The sequence below is a fragment of the Carlito syrichta genome, unplaced genomic scaffold (genome assembly GCF_000164805.1).
Source record: "Carlito syrichta isolate Samal-C Ts95f unplaced genomic scaffold, Tarsius_syrichta-2.0.1 Scaffold81542, whole genome shotgun sequence".
NCBI classification, from domain to species: domain Eukaryota; kingdom Metazoa; phylum Chordata; class Mammalia; order Primates; family Tarsiidae; genus Carlito; species Carlito syrichta.
Genome location: NW_007025638.1, coordinates 1 through 22,078, shown reverse-complemented (window position 1 = coordinate 22,078; position 22,078 = coordinate 1). Strand labels below are relative to the sequence as shown.

Genomic DNA, 22,078 nt, shown 5'->3' with positions numbered 1-22,078 from the left:
TAATTATGCTCACTTAATGAATCTTTCTATAAAGAGTCTTTCCATTTTCAGTGTGTTGCCCAAGGCCTTGGGGAAAAAGAAAGAAAGAAAAAAACTTTCTTTGCCTATTCACACTGCCTTAATGAGAAAAAAAGAAGAATAAATACAGCAGGGGAGTGAGTGGTGGGTTGATAATCCACAGCACCACAAGTGGCCTCCTCCTTACTCGGGCAATTACCTCTCTCCCAGAATGCCTTCTCTCACAAGAACAACTGACCACAAACCTTCCTACCAGTGACTTTAAAAGGGTGGTCCCAGGAAGGACACAAAAAGGTTACCGGATGCAGTTTCTTGATCTGAGTACTGGTGCTATGAACACACAGCAAGCAGACTATGCACACTTTTTGGAATGTATATTATAATTCAATATGAAATTTATTAAAAACCAAAAAATACTCTCATGCTAGGCTAGAACAAGTGGACTAAGGTAGTAGGGTGGAAAGCTTTTTGAAGCAGTGTGTTTTAGGGGAACAGGTTTTGGAGACAGATCCCAGATTGGAAACAAGGCTGGCAATACTCAGCTGTTTCCAGAAACATGATCACAGATAGCTCAGCTAAGCAGCACCCTTTCCTTACAATACCAGCTCAGTATGCAGTAGACATACCTGCTCTAATGCCATCTAAACTCAAATGATAAGCTCAGTGCTCAGGAAATTTGGCAATATGTACAAATTCATTAATTCAAGGCAGAGAAAACAGTAGTTAGCTAGATCCACTGGGTTTTTATGTTATGCGCCCAGCATTGTTGTGTGTGTTGAATTTCATCAGTAGCAGTAATATCTTTAACAGATGAGGAGAAAGAAGCACAGACAGGTAAGGAACTGGCCCAAGGTATGCAGCTGGGCAGTGGCAGAGCCAGGACTTATATCCAGGCATCCTCTCTCATGAGAAAGCCCACACCACTCATCCTCACACTATATCTGCACTTGACCATCTGTGGACAGGCTTGGGAAGAAGATGAGAGGAGGCAACTGGATATCACTGACTGATCAATTAAGTTAAATTCTTTCTCCTACATCTGGAACCCAGCCATGTAGAATGTTTAGTTCTCACTAATTCAGTCCTCTAAGGACAAGGTCCCAGTCATGTGCTCTGTTGGTGACTCAGTGCCCTGCCAGACACCTTGCCATGTAAGCAATCCTGTGCAGGAGCCAAGCACAGGATCCTGCTCTGCCTGCCATTCCAACCCTGCCCTGTACAGCATTTCAGTGAGGGACAGACTCCTCAGCAGAGTGACTTTTTTGTGTCTGTCCATACAAAGTTAGCTTAAATGTACAATAAAATCAACCAACTTTACTGCTTTGACTTAAAATGTGGAACTACCTGGGAGATAATTTAGCTTTCAGGTTCAGATAAAAGTTACATGAAAATTCAGAAAGATCTGCAGGTTCTAATTTTAATCTACATTATTGTCCACTCCCATGTCTCCATACTTTGAAGAGCAAAGCATTCAGCAGCCAGCACATAGAAGACACCCAGTAACTGAAAGAATGAATCAATGAATGAGTGGCACGTCTTCATAAAATTTCAGTGAAACAGGAAAATTCTTAGGTTATAAGGTTAAATAAAAGAACAAGATAGAAATTTGTACAGCCATATAGGTAACACTAACATTTTTGGTTGTTTGTTTTCTTGGCCAAACGAGTTTAATGAGCGGTGTGAGCGTGGGACAGGCGTGCACTGCTGTTTCTGCAGCTCATCACCCTCTATATAGACGGTGGAACCCACTCCTGAATCGTCTTTCTTGTGGTGGAGTAAGGCACATATTGCTCCAAGGTGTCACTCGCGTTGAACTTGGGCTTTGTCCAGATGAACTTCCAGGTGGTGGGTGGTTTTATTGTTAGGGGGGTCATCCGTCATACAGTGCACCCAGCGAGGCCTGTACGAGGCACCATGCTTCTGTCCACGAACCAGAACGTGTTTTTGCCGTTCATTCAGTAATGTATATAACCATTGGTGACGGCCAAAGAACTGCTAGTTGTCCTCATAGTATTTGTTTCCATATTTGTCTTCTCCCACTGATACATCAACTCTCACATTTGCCCTGAAAAACATGTGCAGGTAGCCACAGAGGACACCGTGGCCAGTGACCAGCTGCAGCCTTTGCCTCAGCACCTGCAGCCGTTCCATTTTGTCCCACAGACTCCACCCCCAGCCAGTAACACTAACATTTTTTAAAGAGTGCTTTTTAAAGATCAAATGTAGAAAAAATAAATATCAGAACATGTAGAAAAAAGAAAACATAGAAAAAAGAAATGCGCCTTTGAACAGCCAAACTAAAGACGCTTTTTAAAGTTCTTCTAGCCAGGCTCAGTGACTCAGCCTATAATCCCGCGCCTTGGGAGGCTGATGTGAGTGGATTGCCTGAACCCGCGGGTTCGTGTCCCACCTAGGCAACTTGGCGAGACCTCATCTCTACAATAAATCAAAAAATTAGCCGGGTGTGGTAGCGCACGCCTGTAGTTCCAGCTACTTGGAAGGTTGAGGCGGAAGGATCGCTGGAGCCCAGTAGGTCGAGGCTGTGGTGGCCGGGAGCGGCCACTGCACTCCAGTCTGGGCGACAGAGTGAGACTCCAACTCAAAAAATAAATAAATAAATAAAGTTCTTCTATATTTTTCATTTTTCTAATAATAGGCATGTACTATTTACAAACAATGAGTAATGCCACGTTTTTTTTTTTAATTCTTGCCAGTAATCATCACTTTATTTCTTTATTCTATAACAATTCTGTGGGCTTTATCGTAAGGGAACTGTCAGAGCCAAAACAACCTCAGACAGCTGAAAAGAAAGCAAAGTACTCATCCTGTGAGTGTGCAATTCACCTCCCACAATTATCCATTCAACATAATTGCTATCATTAATCTTTATATAAATTGGCAAAAGTACAGTGCTGCAACGATTACTCTCTTAGAATATCTAACTAAAAAACAAAATTCCACAATTTCCCTATTTGGAAATGTTGTTTAGTACCAAGCAGCAATACGATATATGTACAATGAGAGGAATTTTTAAACTACACATATGCTTTTTTTGATTAAGTGCTACTCAAAGTATCTCTGGCCAAGTATCAGCAAACAGACAACACAGAGATAAGGGGGAAAAAAAACACAGGACTCCAGGAAATCCCCAACCTAATAAATGAAACAGTAGCCCAAAAGAGCTACAATGAAGCTGTGTTTGTAAGTACTTCATATCTAATCATGAAAAAAAGGCTGCTAAGCGAGCAGTGTAACTCCCAACTCCCTGCCTACAAGAAAGGGCACTGCTTATCTTTGCGTTTCAGTAAAATGATTCACTCTTTCTGGAATCAGCCAGACAACCAGCAATTTAGACAAAGACTTTCAAGACTTTTTTTTTTAGGTCCAATATCAGACCTCAATCTACAGTCTTTTTCCTTATAATTTTTACAAACCATGCCCATGTTTTACTGAGATTAATAACAGCCACAGGATTATTTTTAAGACTGCCAAAGTTAGGAACACATTAGCAACACATTATTACATAACTTTTAAAGTTGAACTCTGACTTCAAGCCAGGTTATCGTTAACATTTGGACCTAGCAAAGGTGTGAGGTGTCCAGACCCATGTAAAGAAGTTAGAAGCTGAGTACAGGGTTGAGGCCATCCTCCCGGGAATCATTCACAAATCTCTCACTGTCTGCAAATCATGTGATCGAGGAACCCAGTTATAGAGTAGTAGGTGCCTTAAAGAGTTGTTGCAGAAATTATTATTTAACATTAGCTCACTCTAACTTTGATAAAAAAAAATGGCTCCATGGTAGTGCTGGGTATCAGGGCAGGGCTCCCATTCTCCCTATCGAAACCATCATTATTCTGACCGAAACTAATTTGTGAGAAGCATGTTTGAAAAAATGCCTGGCGGAGAATTCTTGGCTATCTCTATCTCCCTTCTATTTGTGTGTATAGTTATAACATAACTAACCTTTTCTGTGGATGCTTTGGAACTTCCTGTTGCTGATAGCTGGATTACTCAGCAGGCACTGCAGAGTTGCAGAGTTACGTCCTAGGATGCTGTTAGGACTGAGAAGCAGCAGCTCACATGCCCAAAACCATAACTGAAGATGGAACCACCAAGCCAAGTGCGGAGGCCCTCTGAGGAAAGCCTTCTCATTATCTGCACCTTGCACCTTCTCATATGCCTTCTTCCAGTCAGGTACACTGTACACCTGTGTCCCATACTACACTGGTCTTTCTGGGGAGAAAAAGGCCTCTTGCTTATGTTTATATCATTTTTAAGCACTTATAAATTCCCCCCCCTCTCTTTTTTTTTTGAGTTGGAGTCTCACTCCGTTGCCCAAGCTGGAGTGCAGTGGCTTGCTCACGGCCACCCCAGTGTCCACCTGCTGGGTTCAGGCGATCCTTCTGCCTCAGCCGGAACTACAAGCATGCGCTACCACACCCAGCTAACTTTTTAAAAAATCTATTGTAGAGATGAGGTCTCGCCAAGTTGCCCAAGCTGTTCTTGAACCCATAGGTCAGGCAATCCCCTCACCTAGGCCTCCCAAAGTGCTGGGATTACAAGCTTGAGTCACTGCACCCAGCCACTATAGTTTTCTAACATTCATAACATTGAGTTATAACTATATACTTCACATAAAAATAAATAATTCCTTCAGATTACTATAAATGGTACCAGACAAACAATAACTATTATTATTGCCATTAGGGAAACTTTGAAATTACTAGAAGTTATTCATTAACCTGTATTGTAATTAAATAAGCCACTAAATGGAATTAAACAAAAAAAAAAAGCGTGTTAGTCTTCTACAGTTTAAAAGGCATCTCATTGCTTTTGTAGGACAAATTTATGAGCCTACCATTAAAATATGCTATGTAAAGACTTAGGACTCTACTCATCCGTCCTTTCAAGTATTTGATATGCCAGGCCCTGTTCAGGATGCTAATGATACATGAACACTGAACAAAACCCCTGTCTTCATAAAACTTACAAGATAGTGGCAGAAGACAAGCAATGGTTCAGGAATAAAAATGGTGTGCCAAAACAAATGGTGAAGATGAAGCAGGGGAAGGGTAAGCAATAAGGAATGCTGAAGGGCAGGGAGACTTACCTAATTATCCGTCCCTTGGGATGGAGAGTAAAGACTTGTGGCTAAAGAAAAAGTCTAGAAGAGCCAGGTGGAGTGGCTCACACGTGTAATCCCAGCACTTTGGGAGGCAGAGGTGGGAGGATCACTTAAGCCCAGGAGTTCAGGTTACAGTGAGCTATGATCACGCCACTGCACTCTGGCCTGGGCAACAACAGAGCAAGACCCCATCTCAAAAAAAAGAAAAAGAAACTAAACTAAAAAAGGGAAAAGCCTAGAAGTCTTTGGGCTTCTTGTAGTTGCCAGTGTAAACAGCTGTAAACAGGACAAAGAGGAGAATGAAGTTAGTGTGCTAAAAGTCCCAGTGTCACAGGACGTGGTCTTGCTGGATTATCCACAGAGTCGAGGCCCTCTCTTCTCTCACCACTGGTGACAGGAAGGCCCGGCACAAAGTTTTATCTGAAGCATGTGGCACTCCTGGCTCCTCCTGATGGCTGCCAATGCAGATAAGGCAGCTTCCACACAGCTTACACTGCTGCCACCCTAGGCCCAGCCCCATGTTGTGCCAGGTCTGTTGCAGTAGCCTCCTACTGGTGTCCCATTCATTCTTGGCCTTCTACAAATCCATTCAATGGAACAGTTGATGTACGTAACAGAATAACAGTTAATGAGATTTAATCAAGGAAATCTACGTAGAGGTTGTCAGTGACAGTTCTTCACTCTTGTTTTGAAAGGCAACAATAGTGATACTTGCCACGATATAGCTAAGATTTAAAGCTTCCCGTATAATAAATTTATCATTGGCAAATTAAGTGAAAAGGACTCAAAGTGTATTAAAAGTTCTAAAAGACACGAAGACTAAGAAAGTTGCTTGGGAGTTGGCAGAAATCAGTTTAAGAGAAGAGACAGCTGGGACACTAAAGGCTGGGAAAAGGGTATTCTGCACTGAATCAGCAGACACTCATTTCTCTGAGTCAGTTCCTCATGATACGGCTGAGTACTAGGAACTCAGAAGCACCAGCATCTGTGCTGAGCAGTCACCGTCAGCAGCATCCCTGCTGAGAGATGGTGTCATACCAGGGAAAGAGCCCTGCCGAAGCCAAGAGCTATCATCTAGTTCTGGCCTAGTCATTCTTTACCCACATGACTCTGGGGAAAGACACTCAGACTCTCTGGGCCTCAGTTTCCTCAGCTATAAATAAAAGGGTGATAGGTGTTGAAGATGTTACATGTGAGTATCTGAAAGTCCCTCTGAAAAACTATAAAGCTGGCTAAAACTGATAGGTGGTATATACACAAGTACACCTGTCCTATTTGAGTTGCTAAGCTCATAGATGACTGCACTGTATGTATACAACATGAAGCCAAGATAAGTAACTTGGGCCACAATGGCATCTGGCAAATAATGATTTCACCCAAGAAAGTCAATCACCTTCCCACCCCTCTCTGCCTCCCCAAAAAAGTAGCCAGTTCTCTGGAAGCTCCAGGCAATTAGACACTCTAAAATGGACTCATACAAAGCTCCTTGGGAGCAATAAATTCTAGAACAAATTAGTACAACAGCTAGGAAATAATCTATCAAATAATTATCTTTCCAATTAATATAAGGTATTCTCTCTTCTACTGATAAATCCCCTTTCAACCCCATGTGCCCTCAGTCACGTCAATCCCCTTCGAAAACACCTTTCATCTAAATCTACAAGCCAAATCCTTCAGGACCCAAACCAGGCCATCTGTTCTGTAAAAACTTCCCACAATGATCCTTTTCTGGAAATGTTACAACATCTGTACTGGAAAGACAGAATGAACTTTATATACAATGACTCTGAAGGATTCTCTATTTATTTCTTATAGTTCAAAACCTCCCCAACTACAACCACAGTTCAACACCTCCCCCCACCCCCCATACCTTAGAACAACAGCTTCTGTATCTCACACATCATCACAGATCATGGTTTAAGGAAGAACAGCTGCAAGTTGTGTACAAGTCCCATAGAAGAACACGTGTAGAAGTGGTGTTTATGCAAGGCAACCTTGGATGTGCATTTTTAACAAGTGATTTTCAAAGTAAAGTGCTTTAGCTGCTATCACAAGGTGTTAACCTCTCTTTGCACCTCATCAGATACATCAGAATGTTAGAATGTCCGTTAGGAATTCCCAAGCCAGATGATGAACTTCGAGGACATGAACCCCATCTTTAATTTCTTTTGTGTTTTGTTTGTGCAGTTAAACCAATACAGAGCCGAGGGAAGTGAGTGGTCCTTAAATTAGATCCTTTTAAGTGAAATTTTTTCTGTCGCATTTACTAAGGCTACCTGGTAAATAGCTGTTCACCTAAGTTCTGAAAATAGTCACTCTCTCAGAGACAACAAAACCTCATTATGCCATGGCTCAGTGTGACACAGACTCAAAATGCTCTTGTGAAAAATAATTACACACTTAAAAGTATGACTTATTTGATTAGTCCAAAATCCTAGCTAATGCTAACTTATACCAATTCTTTAAAAGTTTCAGTTATATTCCACCCAGTAGAACTGTCATGAATGCTGACTTCATTTTATTTACTACAGAAGAATTTCCAAGGAAAATGAATACACTTCTTAAAGAGACATTTTCTTGGGAGAGGGAATGTTTAGTATTCATGACAGGAATCTTTTTGTTTATAAGAGCTACATTCAGGTATATTAGCACTATATTTAAAGACACTACAAATACAACCGGACCCAAGAGTTTGATTTTTTTAAAAAATCACTTAATACAGTCATCTTCAAAGTATTCCTTGGAAATCCAAAGGAATAATTCAAAAGGAGCAGTACTGCCCAACAGAAAGATAATATGAGCCACACATATAATTTTAAATGTTCTAGTACCCATATTTTTAAAAAGCAATAATAGGTGAAAAAAATTTTAATAATTTATTTAATTAACATGTGCAAAATAGTATTCCAACATGTTATCAATATAAAAAATTATTAATGAAATATTTCACATTTTTTCATACTGCAAGTATGCCTTCAAAATCCAATGTGAATTTTACACCTGGAGAATATTTCAATTCAGACAAGCCACATGTGGCTGTGATTACTAAGCTAGACAGCACAGCTCTACAAAACTCTGCACAAGAATTACAACAGTGATGTATGTGTATAGTTTGCCTCTATTCCATTCCCAGATTCCATCACAACTATCAAGGGAAGAGATATGAAACCCAACCCAGTAGCAAGCAGGAAAGTGTAGCGGGCTGGAATCTGAGTGTCCAGAGCTGTCAAGAAACCCTAGAGACAGTCAGGAGGAAGCTGACCCATGCACACAGAACTGAGAGGAATCATTACCTCTATTTACCAAACCATAAGAATGCACATACGCCAATGTTAAATGCCACAATAGTGAAAAATCACATGATAAGGGAACTGAAAATTGAAGAATTATGCGCTAACAAGAAAACTCTGGAAGTATAACTCAATCTGACTCTCAGCAATTAGTCAAACTGGAGCAACTCTTGACTGGACTAGCCACTCCTTTCCTCTCCTCTCCCTAACCCTAATCAAGAAACAGGTCTTGTTGATTCTCCCTGTGTCCTTCAGTAGCACAAACGGGGTGGGGCTTGTAAATTGAAAAAGCACCTTGAAGGCTCCTGGATAATGTCTTGGCACACTAGGAATTGCTGGAAACACGCGCTCACACAGCTGCATGCAGTGGGCACTCCAACTGTCTTCGTTAGCACTCTGGGCCCTCTGACCTAAGTATCATTCTTCAAGCTCAATGCTCCTATGAATGGTTTATCCAAGAACAAATGTGCTCCTCTCTGTCTTTTTTAATCTCCTTCAATTTTATCTTCTCCTGTTCTCCAGCAAGATGTTGACTACAGCCTCTTATCCTCCTGTCCTATTCCCTCCAAGTCTCTTATCCTCTTGTCCTATTCCCTCCAAGCCTACCCTCTGACTTATCTTCCAGTCCCCTGATAACTTCCTTCATCGAGTCCATCCTGGCTTTACTTTTTTCTCTTTCAAGTTCTATGAGTCACCACTTTAGTTCCCTACCTCATCTGTCCTCAACTGGCCTGGCTTCCAAAGCCCATTCTGGGATAAAGCCACCTACTTACCCTTCCCACTTGAAGACTGCTTAGTGTTACATAGTACTTCCACTGGACAGTCCATTCCCATTGCTTGAAGCAGCTATGTTCTGTAAAGTCTCTGCAAATGCTGAATTAGTGAATACTGATATATTGCTTCTGGGGTTAGGTATCCTGTGAGCCTCTGGTTACAACATTGCATCAACTGATCAATGCATACCCTGTTTTACGTGTTTATATGTTTCTGTGCAAAGTCAACCCATTTGGCAAGGTACAGTGACTCGTGCTGTAATCCCATTGGTTGGGAGGCTGAGGTGGGAGGATCACTTGAGCCACGGAGTTCAAGACCACCCTGGGCAACATAGTGAGATCCCATCTCCACAGAAAAATGAAACAAAAACAAAAACAAAAAACTAGTTGGGAACAGTGGCATACACCTGAAGTCCCAGCAACTTGGGAGACTGAAGAAGAAGAATAGCTTGAGCCCAGGAGCTTGAGGCCGCACTGAGCTGTGATTGTGCCACTGCAGTCCAGCCTCGGCAACAAAGTCAGACTCTATCTCCAAAAAGAATAAAGATATTGTATTTAATATATAATGTTGCTCCATTAACACTGAACTCATGGCCAACAGCACTTTTAACTTAGCCTGAACAAAGCTTATCTAAAACACATTTTTCCTGCAAGGCACATCACAGTCATCGTGCATTAGGAACACTACTCAACACTTCTGCACTATACTTGGGGGCCATTTTAAACAGCAAAATCACGACCAAAAAGCACAAAAATGCAGAAAAGAGGGGACACTAAATTTACTGCAAAAAGGGCACTTTGAAGAATGAGAGCTGAAGTAAGATGGCAGAGTGTTACCTTGTTTGACCTCAGCTAAGAACACATGTGTAGAGCAACTCAAATAGTTTGCCACTCTGCATATATCCATCAATGACCACAAAAGCACCAAGAGTATTGCTTTTGGGGTTACAACTAAATTCTAGTGACTAGGTGAATTGACAAATATGGAATCTGCAAATAACAAGGACTGACTGTACTTTGTACCAGTATAGTTTTTGTGAACATTTCCTCTACTAAACTATAAGCTCCCTGAAAGCAGATCATGTTCTATTCTTGCACTTGTTCCAGGAACTTACCCAGTGCTTGGCATATAGAAAGCACTAAATAAATGTTTGCTAAGCAGCACTACACCCCATATTCACCTTCGCTCCTCCTCTGGGGAAAAGTTTTGCTTCTTTTAGTCTAAGAAAAATACAAGACAGACCCCAATCTCTGGATCTCATCATTTCTTGTTCCCTAAAGGACCCTCCTGATATCGGGGACCTGACCACCACCATCTTTTCCCTATTTTCAAGTACTCTATACATGACACGTTTGCACTCAGATTATTGAAGTATATAACCCTCATGTATTACTCCTCAGAATGCAGAGAATACACGGGAGGTGGAACCTAGAGGCTCATTACTGACAGTCCACGCTAACAGCGTGGGCAGGAGCACTCCCCTCTAGGAGCCTAAGGAGCCTGAGCATTTCGACAGAGGTGCCTGCATTTCAGTAGCAGCTGGTTGTAACTGGCAAAATCTCTTGTATCACAAACAAGCCAAGATGAAAACTCTAAAGTTTCTCAGTGCAGAAGGAACATCTGCAGCCTAGAGTATCTGCAAACACTAAAAATAAAATGAAGTTCTAGAGGGGCCTGGAAGCAACTGCTCCTCAGAGTGTTCAGGGAGAAACCACAAGCTCCTATTAGAAAACTGTACCTTCTCATCTACTGCTGCCCCCTACTCCTCCACCTCCCACCTTACCCTCCCCCATCCTCATTCCACTGGACTTTCACAAAACTGGTCAACAAATTCTAATCATGATGACCTGGTGTTTATTTCTAGAAAATCATCTGCAGACAGAATGGAAAGGTTTTAAAAATTATAAGCACAAATATCAAAATGATTTTACAATATGCTTTTAGCACCTAACTTCGCAAATAAAAAGATAAAAATCTAAGGAAGTGCTTAGTGAAAAAAAAAAGAATGAAAAATAAAGAAATACCAAGCTTAGAGACCTAATCATCTAACAAACCTTCACTGAGCACTTTTGGTTTTTTGGGGGTTTTTTTTGAGTCGGAGTCTCACTCTGTCGCCCAGACTGGAGAGCAGTGGCCGCTCCCGGCCACGGCAGCCTCAACCTGCTGGGCTCCAGTGATCCTTCCGCCTCAGCCTTCCAAGTAGCTGGAACTACAGGCATGCACGACCACGCCTGGTTAATTTTTTGATTTATTGTAGAGATGCGATCTCGCCTGCCCAGGCAAGTGTCGAACCCGAGGGCTCAGTCAATCCACTCACCTCAGCCTCCCAAAGGCGCGGGATTTCAGGCTGAGCCACCGAGCCCGGCTACTGAGCACTTTTGTAAGGCCTCCTTGGGTCTAACTTTTTGGTATAAAGGTTGAGCATCCCTTTTCCAAAATGCATGGGACCAGAAGCATTTTGGATTTTCTATTTTTTTTGGGGGGGGGATATTTGGACATATATAATAAGATATCTTGAGGATGAGATTCCAATCTAAACATGAAATTCACTTATGTTTCATATATACTTTAAACACATAGCCTAAGGTAACTTTGTACAATATTTTTTATAAGTTTGTACATGAAACAAAGCTTTTTTTATTTTTTATTTTTAAGAGTCAAAGTCTTGCTCTGTCACTCAGACTGGAGTACACTGGTGCAACCATAGTATACTGCAGCCTTGATCTCCTGGGCTCAAGAGATCCTCCCGCCTCAGTCTCCTGAGCAGCTAGAGGCTGCCACGGCTGGCTGATTTTTAACTGATTTTATAGACACAGGGTCTTGCTATGTTGTCCAAGCTGGTCTTGAATGCCAGGCCTCAAACAAAGTGCTGGCCTCACAAAGTGCTGGGATTTCAAGCATGAGTCACAGTGCACAGCCAAAGCAAAGTTCTGAATGTGTTTTGAATGTGACCTGTCACATGAGGACATGCGGTGCCTTGTCAGTGTTCAAAAAGTTTTGGATATTGGACCATTTCAGATTTTGGATTAGGGGTGCTGGCCTGTTACACAGGTTACAACAGAACAATAGAGAACTTCATGAACCAAGCTCTTCAAGGCAAGGATATATCTTTTTCATTCCTGTATTCTAGCAATTCATTGTACCCGAAATATGAACAATGTCAATAGATGATTTTGAATGAACATATACTGTTTGGGGTCCTAGAAGTTCATTTGGAAATTTACTTTTGGAGCTCAGAGCACATATCAAAAATTTTTATTGTAAAGAATGGCCAAAGTACCTGGCCATCCTATAAAAGCCACACGAATTTATAGCATAGACATTAGTCTGATAAATAAATGAACTGGCCTTCATAACAGCATCTTACCCATGGGGAAACACTTTCTCGGTGGTAAAAGCCACTGTTTTGCATACATGCTACTCTTCTGAAGCCTCTGAGACTGGGGAGGAGGGAAGGGGAGCATGCTGCACAAACCCAGTTTGAGTTAATCTTTGTTTTCATGACTGCCCCTTGGAAATCTGACTGATTCTACCACGCTTATTTACTGGTGTCCCTCTGCTACTACTTTCCACACCTTTAATGGCTTTAAACAAAAGAATCACAGCAGTACAGCATACCACTCTCCTCTCCCCTCAGGCAGGTAAGGCATTATTTCACCTTGAACACCTCTACCCCCACCCCCAGCAGGAAAAACAGACTCCGAAATGATTCTACTCCCACATAAGCTTGTCCTTTCACCTCGTTTTCATTCTTGCCTGAAGATGGAGCACAAAGGCAAGAGAGACCTGACCACATATGCAGCCTCTTCTCCCAAAGGCAATAAACCACACCAGGCAATCATGTGTGAATTCCAAAAGCCTCCATGAAAAACCTAGATTAAATGTCTCTATCTTCTCCCTTCCCCTAGAATTATCCATCAAAAGCCACAAATAAAAGGGGAAAAGATCTTCACAAAAGGAAAGAAAAGCTGAGGTCAAAGACACAAGCTTAACCATAAGTGAAAGGGCCTTTGCTTCTTCTCTTATTCAAGCTGTCCCATGCCCGTATGTGCCAGGTGTTACATACCAAATAAACAACACAGACATGACATGGTTTCTCTTGTCCTCACCGTGGAGTAATAAGGCCATTGCAATCCAATGGGACTGAGTGCTCAGTGCAAAGGGTTGTCCAATGGGGTGTGGAGGTGCTGCCAGCCTCCCAGACATCAGAGGACTCACCACATACCAGGCACAGCAGACCCATTTAAATCTCATAACCACACCCTGAGGTGGAGACCATTAATCTCAATGTACCAATGAGGAAACCACAGCCCAGTACTGTGTGGTGAAGTAACCTATTCAAGATCACACACCTATGAAGTGGTGGTGTCAGGATCTGAAACTCGAAGTCTGGATGCAGGCCAACTCCCCCACTTTACCATGCTAGGTAGAGCTAAAAAAGCAAGGGAGGAGGTGAGTTCCAGGCAAAGAAATCTTTGTAAAGAAAAAACTCAAAATTAAGGAATTGAGACAAGTTCACTTTGACAGGATTCAGGAGGGAGAGGGCAAGAGCAAAGAGAAATGAGAACAGGGCCTGCCAGGGGAAGGAGGCTGGACTTGATTTTAAGAGTTGTATGTTATAGGTCTCAGCCCCTCAACACCAGAAAGGAGCATAAATAACATAAAGGTCCAGCAACACAAAAAAGGATATAAATGTACAGTAATTAAAAATCTAGCTGGGTGTGGTGGCTGGCTCATGCCTGTAATCCCAGCACTTTGGGAGGCTGAGCAGGAGGACTGCTTGAGTCCAGGAGTTCAAGACCAGCCTGGGCAATACAGTGAGACCTCATCTCTACAAAAAATCAGAGAATGAGCCAGGTGTGCACACACCTGTAATCACAGCTACCCAGGAGGCCGAGGTGGGAGGATCACCTGAGCCCAGGAGGTCGAGGCTGCAGTGAGCTGTGATCATGCCACTATTCCAGCCTGAGCTACAGAGTGAGACCCTACCTCAAAAGAAAAAAAAAAATCAAGGAAATGTTTTTTAGCTACAAATGTATAACAATTTTTAACAAGTCCAAAACAAGGGAACTTGCCATACTTGTAAGACTAAAAACTGGCTGTGGCACGAAGCAGAAATCAAAAGATCTGTGTTCCAGATACTGCCCTATCCAAGATCACACAGCTTGTGTGAGTAAACAGTTCTGTAACCTTGGCCAGTGTACCTGTTTCCTATTCTATAAAATAAATATGACTGCTTTGGAAAATCCATGCAAATGCCAGTTATTACAGTTCCGTTCATCTATCAATTATATTAGAAATATTGGTCTTTAACACACAGTGGCACATTTAACCAATATGCACCTCTCTCTCACCACAATTTAAAGAAAGAAAAAAAAAAAAAAACTATGGGAAAGACTGGCTTGTACAACATGTCATTTCCAACTTCAGCATACTAAATCTCTAGCATGCATGGCTTATTTCTTTGAAACCATCACCACCTCATTTCATAGGCTAAACAAATCTTTCTTTGTCCTTGACAAGGAAGAGAAATGATTCAATTAAAAGGACCTCTGGCTAACTACACTCATAGGGCAGGGAATATTCTGAACGTTCTCTACAACAGTTAGATGCAAGATCCTCCAACCCCTAATCCTTCCCTTCTGAGACTGCTGGGAGATGGCAACAGTATTGGAGTCCCAGGAGCTTCTGTCCTGGGTGTATTATTCAAAAATCACTTGGAGATTAAAAGAAACCTTTGGTCCTGAAAAGCAATAGAGATGGAGAAGATCATCCCTCCTTCTACTGTCTTCTATCCTCACCCCCACACCCAAAATTACTTCATTCTAGTCAATCAAAGTGGTAAAGTGAAGGTACAGCATTGTAAATAGGGAATCACAAAAAATCATCAGGAGCAAAAAACCCTAGATACAAATCATAATACCTCTGACTCTGGTTAACTTGTCACTAGGTGTTTAGGAAATAGGGAACAAGAGTCACACAAATAAAGAAAGCTGGAAAGGTTGACTGTAGGTATCTCTTCCCAAACGAAGCTGTGTTGTTTTGAAAATAAAAACTACTGTCAACTCTCATTATCACATGATGACAGGCACAATTTATGGGTTATATAAACGTTTTCAAGCCCTGGTTGGTTCATTTATTTAAAAATTGATATCCACAAATTCAAATTGGAGGAATGTGTTGCTGACAGCTCCTTGAAATTAGCCAGGTATGGTGGTGCATGCTTGTAATCCCAGCTAGCTACTTGAGAATCTTAGGTGGGAGGACTGCTTGAGTTTAGGAATTTGAGGCTGTAGTAAGTTATGATAGCACCACAATACTCCAGTCTGGGTGACAGAGTGAGACACTGTCTCAAAAAAAAAAAAAAAAAAAGGAATAGTTTATGATCTATGCACTAGTAAATCTAGTTTTGTTTTTGTTTTATTTAAACTCTGGCCATGAGAAACCTAAATAAGTATTCGTCCAGTCATCTGAATCTTCTAGGTGTTAATATCTGTACTACATGAACTGCATTAGTACACAGGTAATTTTTGTTGTGCTTCATTTTTTAGTCAGGGTCTCACTCTGACACCCATGCAATTTATGCTTTGAAATACTTTGAATACAGTAGCTGGGACTATAAGGCGTACCCCACCAAGCTTGGCTAATTGTTTGATTTATGTAGAGACAAGGTCTCACTATGTGGCCCAGGCTGGTCTTAAACTCCTGGGCTCAAGCAATCCTCTCACCTCTACTTCCCAAAATTCTGGGATTATAAACGGGAGCTATAGCACCAGGCCTACTATACAGGTATTTGGTCACTTGTTTTTATGAGGATAAAACAGCATGAAGCCAGTAGAATATTTATCTTGGACAGAGAACTGGATTAGGTCCAAAAAACAAAAGGATAGATAAACAAACATTTCTCTAGAAGGAGAAATATAAATAGAGTGGTCTTTTCATCGATGGGTGTAAAGAATGAACTTGACATTTTCAAAACTAATCTGGATGAGAGACTGGCCAGGGATAAGGCCATATCTGTAGATAGTACTGAACATTCTTACTAGGATCATGCCCACATAAAGGGAACCAATGGTTAAGATCTTTTGCGGTTCTGTAACAAATAGATAAAAGCAGATGAATCTCAGTTCAGGCAAAGGTCAGATTAGTTCAGGTAAAAATAATCTTCACACTATTCTTATGGCAGACCCTAAGCTCTAAGTTTTGCTCCACAGAAAGAATTTACTAAAGACAGACGTCAGCTGGGGGCAAGGGAAGGAAGACAAAACATTGAGTAAATCAGATATGACATCAGAAACAAGAATGTTTATTGCAGCACTATTCATAATAGCAAAAACATGATACCAACCATGCTGCCCATCGAAAGTGGACTGGATTTTTTTTTAAATGCGGTACATACACACAATGGAATATTCCACAGCCATAAAGAAGAACAAAATAAGTGCCTTTGCAACAATATGGACAGCTAGAGACCATCATACTAAGTGAACTATCACAGAAACAAAGAACTGAATACCTCATGTTCTTACTCACAGGAGGGCCCTGATCACTGGTCACAAGAGAAGGGTTGGCAGATGCTGGATACTGTTAAGGGAGAGAGTAAGAGGGAAGGGAGGGAGGCACGTGGCAACACACTGGGTATCTGGGTCCACTATCAGGGAGAGAGAGGGCCAGCTAGAAACCCAAACTTCACCCGCATGCAACTAACTTATGTAGTAAATCCCCACTTGTACCCCACAACTCTAAAATTAAAAAAAGGAACAAAATAACTACTTTGCTTCCATAGGTAAAAAAGAAGTATATTTGTAATAGAATACATCATATATTTCTTGGCAGTGGGCCTCAAAAAATCTAAACTGGAGCTGATATAGCAAACAATAAGACAATCTACAGAGGAGTCCCTGAATTTAAAAAAAAAACAGATAACTCTTAACTGGACAGAAAAAAATAAAAAGGGAATAAACACAGTAAGAGGCATGGATAGGATCAACATACTTATTTGATTCTGAAATGAGATGTTCTTAAATCTTCAGAGACAAATTATGTTTTTAAGAAAGAAACTTGAAATATCAGTTAGCAAATCTATACTTCCTTAAGAAGTCATACTAGCTGGAAAAAACAGATTCAAATAAATGTATTTAAATATTCACCAAGCTTCTACTAATGTACTGTACTCAGAATTATGCTATACACTACAAGGACATTCGTATAGTCTTCCTTGCTGTTAAGGTATAATCTGGTAAAGTGTTTGGATAAATAGGAAAATAGCTAGTGCAGGCTGGGCACAGTGGCTCACACCTGTAATCTCAGCATTTTGAGAGGCCAAGGTGAAAAAGTATTGCCTGAGCCCAGGAGTTCAAGGTTAGCCTGGGCAACGTGGTGAGACCTCATCTCTACAATAAATCAACAAATTAGCTGGGCATGGCGGTGCACACCTGTAGTTCCAGCTACTTGGAAAGCTGAAGCTGAAGGATCTACTGAGCCCAGCAGGTCCAGGCTGACATGGCTGTGAGCATACCATTGCACTATAGCCCAGACAACAGAGTGAGAATCTGGCTCAAAAAAAAAAGAGAGAGAAAAGAAAAACAGCTAGTGCAATGTGGTCACTGCTATAAAAAGAGAAATACGCTAAGCTCAGCAGTTCAGAGGTACCAGCATGCCCATTTGGGGCAATCAGCAAAGATACTCAGAGATGGCACCAAAACTGAATTTGGCTTTTAAAAAAAAAAATAGTCTCTCACTCTGTCACCCAGGCTAGACTGCAGAGGCATAATCATAGCTCATGCAGCCTCAAACTCCTGGGTTCAGTGATCCTCCTGCCTCAGCCTCCTGAGTAACTGGGACTACAGGTACAGGCCACCACACTGGGCTAATGTCTTTTTTTTTTTTCTCCTTCCTTTTTTTTTAGAAGCAGGGTCTTCATGTTGCCCAGGCTAGTCTCAAACTCCTGGTTTCAACCAAACCTCCTGCCTTGACCTCCCAAAGTACTGCTATTTACAGGCAAAAGCCACTGTGCCCAGCCTAAGCTAAGTTGGGAAGAAGGAAGAGAATTTTGACAAAAGCAATTGTGGAGGAGGAAACACAAAAAGAAAGGTCCTAAAGAGCAAGAGATGGATTTCCTGGGCTTTCTGGCAAATACTGGCTTAATATCTCCCCTGACAACTAGGGCTTCATGAACATCACTACTTGGAGTGTCTAACCACACCCCAAATCAATATGTACAAAAACAGTTTCTCCTTATACCTTCCCAGTTTCCACTAATTATGTTACCCAGGTTATTCAGGCTTAGAAACTTTGAAGTTATTTTATATACTATTTATTTGCATTATTTATTCTTTTTATTTATAATTCCCTACCTCTACTTTCACATTCTGTCCAGTTTTCCTCTGAAACACACCTCATGAACATTCCTCCATCCATACCAGTTAGTCCCAAGGAAGAGGAAGCAATGAAAGACATCATAAACCCTTAATTACTTGCACACTCTGATGCAAATCTCAGCCTGGTAAGCTAAACTGGACCAAACTCTGGAACTGGATGGGACCAGATGGAGAATTCCAGTTGTGAAGACTTTAGGCCACCCAGAGCCTAGAGCAATGCAGTTCAAATGATCTCCTCCTCCTCTGCTTCACAAGGCCAGAAAAAGAAAAAAAGAAAGATCAAGTCTGCTTACCCCAGTGCTTAGGGCAGAGTTGGTAGAGGTTCATATACCAAATATTCCTAGGATGGGAAGAAAAGGGAAGTCTCTGGAAAAGAGGGGTAATAAATGACAGATTAATAATACTCTGGAATTTGAATTGAAGCGGAGGGGCCCTATTATTTGATCCTTGAAGATAACTGTGTCCCTGCCCCATTAAAAATCTTTCTGAGTTGAACCTCTGCAGGAAAATGATGAGCTGAAGGCCCAGTGCCTTGCACAGAAAGGGTTCTGAAATAAATGGAGACAGAGCACAGGTCCAACAGATCACGGCAATGCTTTAACTCCAGGAGAGTCGCCTACTATGTTTTGGTGATTTGGACCACAATTCTCACAGTCAATAACTAATCTTAACATAACTCAGAAAAGAGCCCTCTTCTTGAACACACCATGCTAGCTTAGCATGCTAGCGGTAAAGGCAAGCCCAACACAATTCACTCTGCTACTGCTGTGCTAAACACAATATTGACTTTAACAGTCCAAGCTGTAAGACTCAATAATCCGCTGGAGTAAACTAAAGAGCAGCACGGCATAGTAATCAGCTATAACATCAAAGTCCAATGCAACATGGATTTGAGGAAGGACAAAATGATGAGCAAATTATAGTGTGGATTTGCACCACTAGCACTAGACAGCTTTCTAACAACTCTCGCTGGAGCAAGCAGAGGTTACACTTGTCCCTTGACACATCATCCACACTAGCACCCCATGCAATTAGAAGCAGTTTAGCACTTTATAGATAAGATTACAGACAAGTAGGAACTTTCTCTCACAGTTTCTGGTTACAAATGCCTCCCCCTCTTTCTCTCTTCCTTCAACAACCCACCACTTTTCTGTTTGTGAAAATACAGCAATCATGTGAAACTGAATTAGTCAGAGCCTTCAAACACAAACTCCTTTCCTTAGAGTAAGTCTGGAACTTTAGGGTTCAGTCACAACTGGCTCTTCACAAATGCTTGCAAAATGGATCAAAAGAAGCTGAGAGTTTTAAGAGTTGCTACTGGTTCACACCTGTAATCCTAGCACTTTGGGAGGTAGAGGCAGGAAGAACCCTTAAGGCCAGGAGTTCAAAGCCAATTTGGTCAACACAGTGAGACCCCATCTCTAAAAATAAAAATAGCCAGGAGTGGTGGCACATACCTGTAGTCCTAGCTACTTGGGAGGCTGAGGTAGGAGGATCACTTGAGCCTATGAGTTCAAGGATGCCATGAGCTACGATCACACCAACTGGGTCACAGAGTGAGACCCTGTCTCTTTAAAATAAATGAATAATTAAAAATTTTTTAAAGTCACTGCTTATTGATGTCTAATAGATGCCAAGCACTATGTGGTAGGATTGACTTATATTATCTCTAGTTTTCAGACAACCTTGCAGGCAAGGCAATTTTATAGATGAAAAACTCATTTACAGAGAATAATGTGCCTTTATACTGCCAGTGGGAGAGTTATGTTTGAAAACAAAAAAATGAAAATCCGTAACGAAGCCCCTACTCTTTCTATTAGCCCTCAAATTATAGATGGGAGAACTTGATCTATACTTTGGGGTCACCCAAATTTAAATTTTAAAAATAATGCTTGCAAGACCCTGCACAATCTGGTCCCAATATATGTTGCCTTATAGGAATATTCTTATTTCAAAGAAACCAAGAAACTGGTTCATTCATTATTAACCTAGAAACACCTCAAAGGTACAGTTTCTCTAAATTCTACCCATCAAATCCCAACTCCTCCATAAAGCCTCCCCACTAACCTGACTACAGAGCCTTCCCTCACTCCCTCCTTGCATCTGAATGACTTAAGAGACTTGGTCCTGAATTACTGCTCTGTATTTACCAATTCATTTTTCATATTTAATATCTATTATTTGCACAATTAACCATAGGCTCCCTAAAAATCATATTTAGACTTCTTAATGTTCTATAAATCCTACAAATCTACCACAGAATCTCAATCTTAGGTATGTTAAATATTAATCTGCAGAGAGGGAATACAGATCATGTATGAATAAAGAACTAACTGACTTGAGTTTGAATTCCCAGTGTCACTAGTTAACCACTCAGTAATCTCAAGTCTCAATTTTCATCTGCAAATGATCATAAATTTATTATTTATAAATTGGCTAATAAAAATACCTATCCCCAAAAGAAAACTGAGAGAAATGAGTGAGATAATTTAAGTAAAAGCACTCAGCGCAGTGACCTGTACATGGAAAAGAATACTGTTATCTACAAATGTTAGAGGAGTCATCCTTAGAATTCTTGAGAAGTATGGCTGGGGGCTTACAACTGTAATCCTACCACTTTGGGAGGCCAAGATGAGAGGACTGCTTGAGGTCAGGAGTTCAAGATCAGTCTAGCCAACACAGCAAGATCTCGTCTCTACAAAAAATTAAAAAAAAAAAAAAAAATTAGCTGGGTATGATAGTGCGTGCCTCTAGTCTCAGCTACTCAAGAGGCTGAGGCAGAAGGGTCTCCTGAGTCCAGGAGGTTGAGGCTGTGGTGAGCCATGATTGTGGCACTGCACTCCAGCCTGGGCTACAGCGACTCAAAAAAAAAATTGAGAAATAGCTATTTACAGGCATCTTAAAATATTTCAGGGAAGCCAGTTACAAATTCTATAATTATGTCTTCATTAATGAGACTTACAATGTGAAAATACATCCTTAATACATAAATGGCTATTTGCATTATAAAGGAATTTTTTTCCTAATTTTGATTTTTTTGCCCACACATTTTATAATAGCAACAGTTATTTTTTTTAAAAAGGATATTTACCTACAGTCTCAACACCCATCCCATCAACTGTTCTTTATTATTTTTGATTTTCCTTCTAGTTCTTGATCATATATTTACACATTTTACTAACAGATTAATCTTGTAGATAACAACTGGTGTTGGTTTTTTCATTTAACATAAATATTTTATATTTATATTAATACAGTCTTCATAATCATTTAACCATCACATTAATATCTCATGAAGATTCTTTTTTCTATTTTTAGCATTCTAATGATAATGTCTAAACAACATCCTCATGCACCAAAGTGTTAATTTTGTTTTTAACATACTCATGCACAGAAATTTTTTCTTCCTTAGTACTGAATCAAAAATCACAAGCATTTTACTGTCTAGGATAGTACTGACAATTTAAACAACAAAAGAGTTTAAAATCTG

General features: G+C 40.8%; 1 pseudogene; it reads right to left on the bottom strand.

Annotated features, from left to right (window-relative positions):
* Positions 1–1,745: 1,745 nt before the first annotated feature.
* Positions 1,746–2,175, bottom strand: LOC110595417 (annotated as a pseudogene).
* Between the last annotated feature and the right edge of the window lie 19,903 nt (positions 2,176–22,078).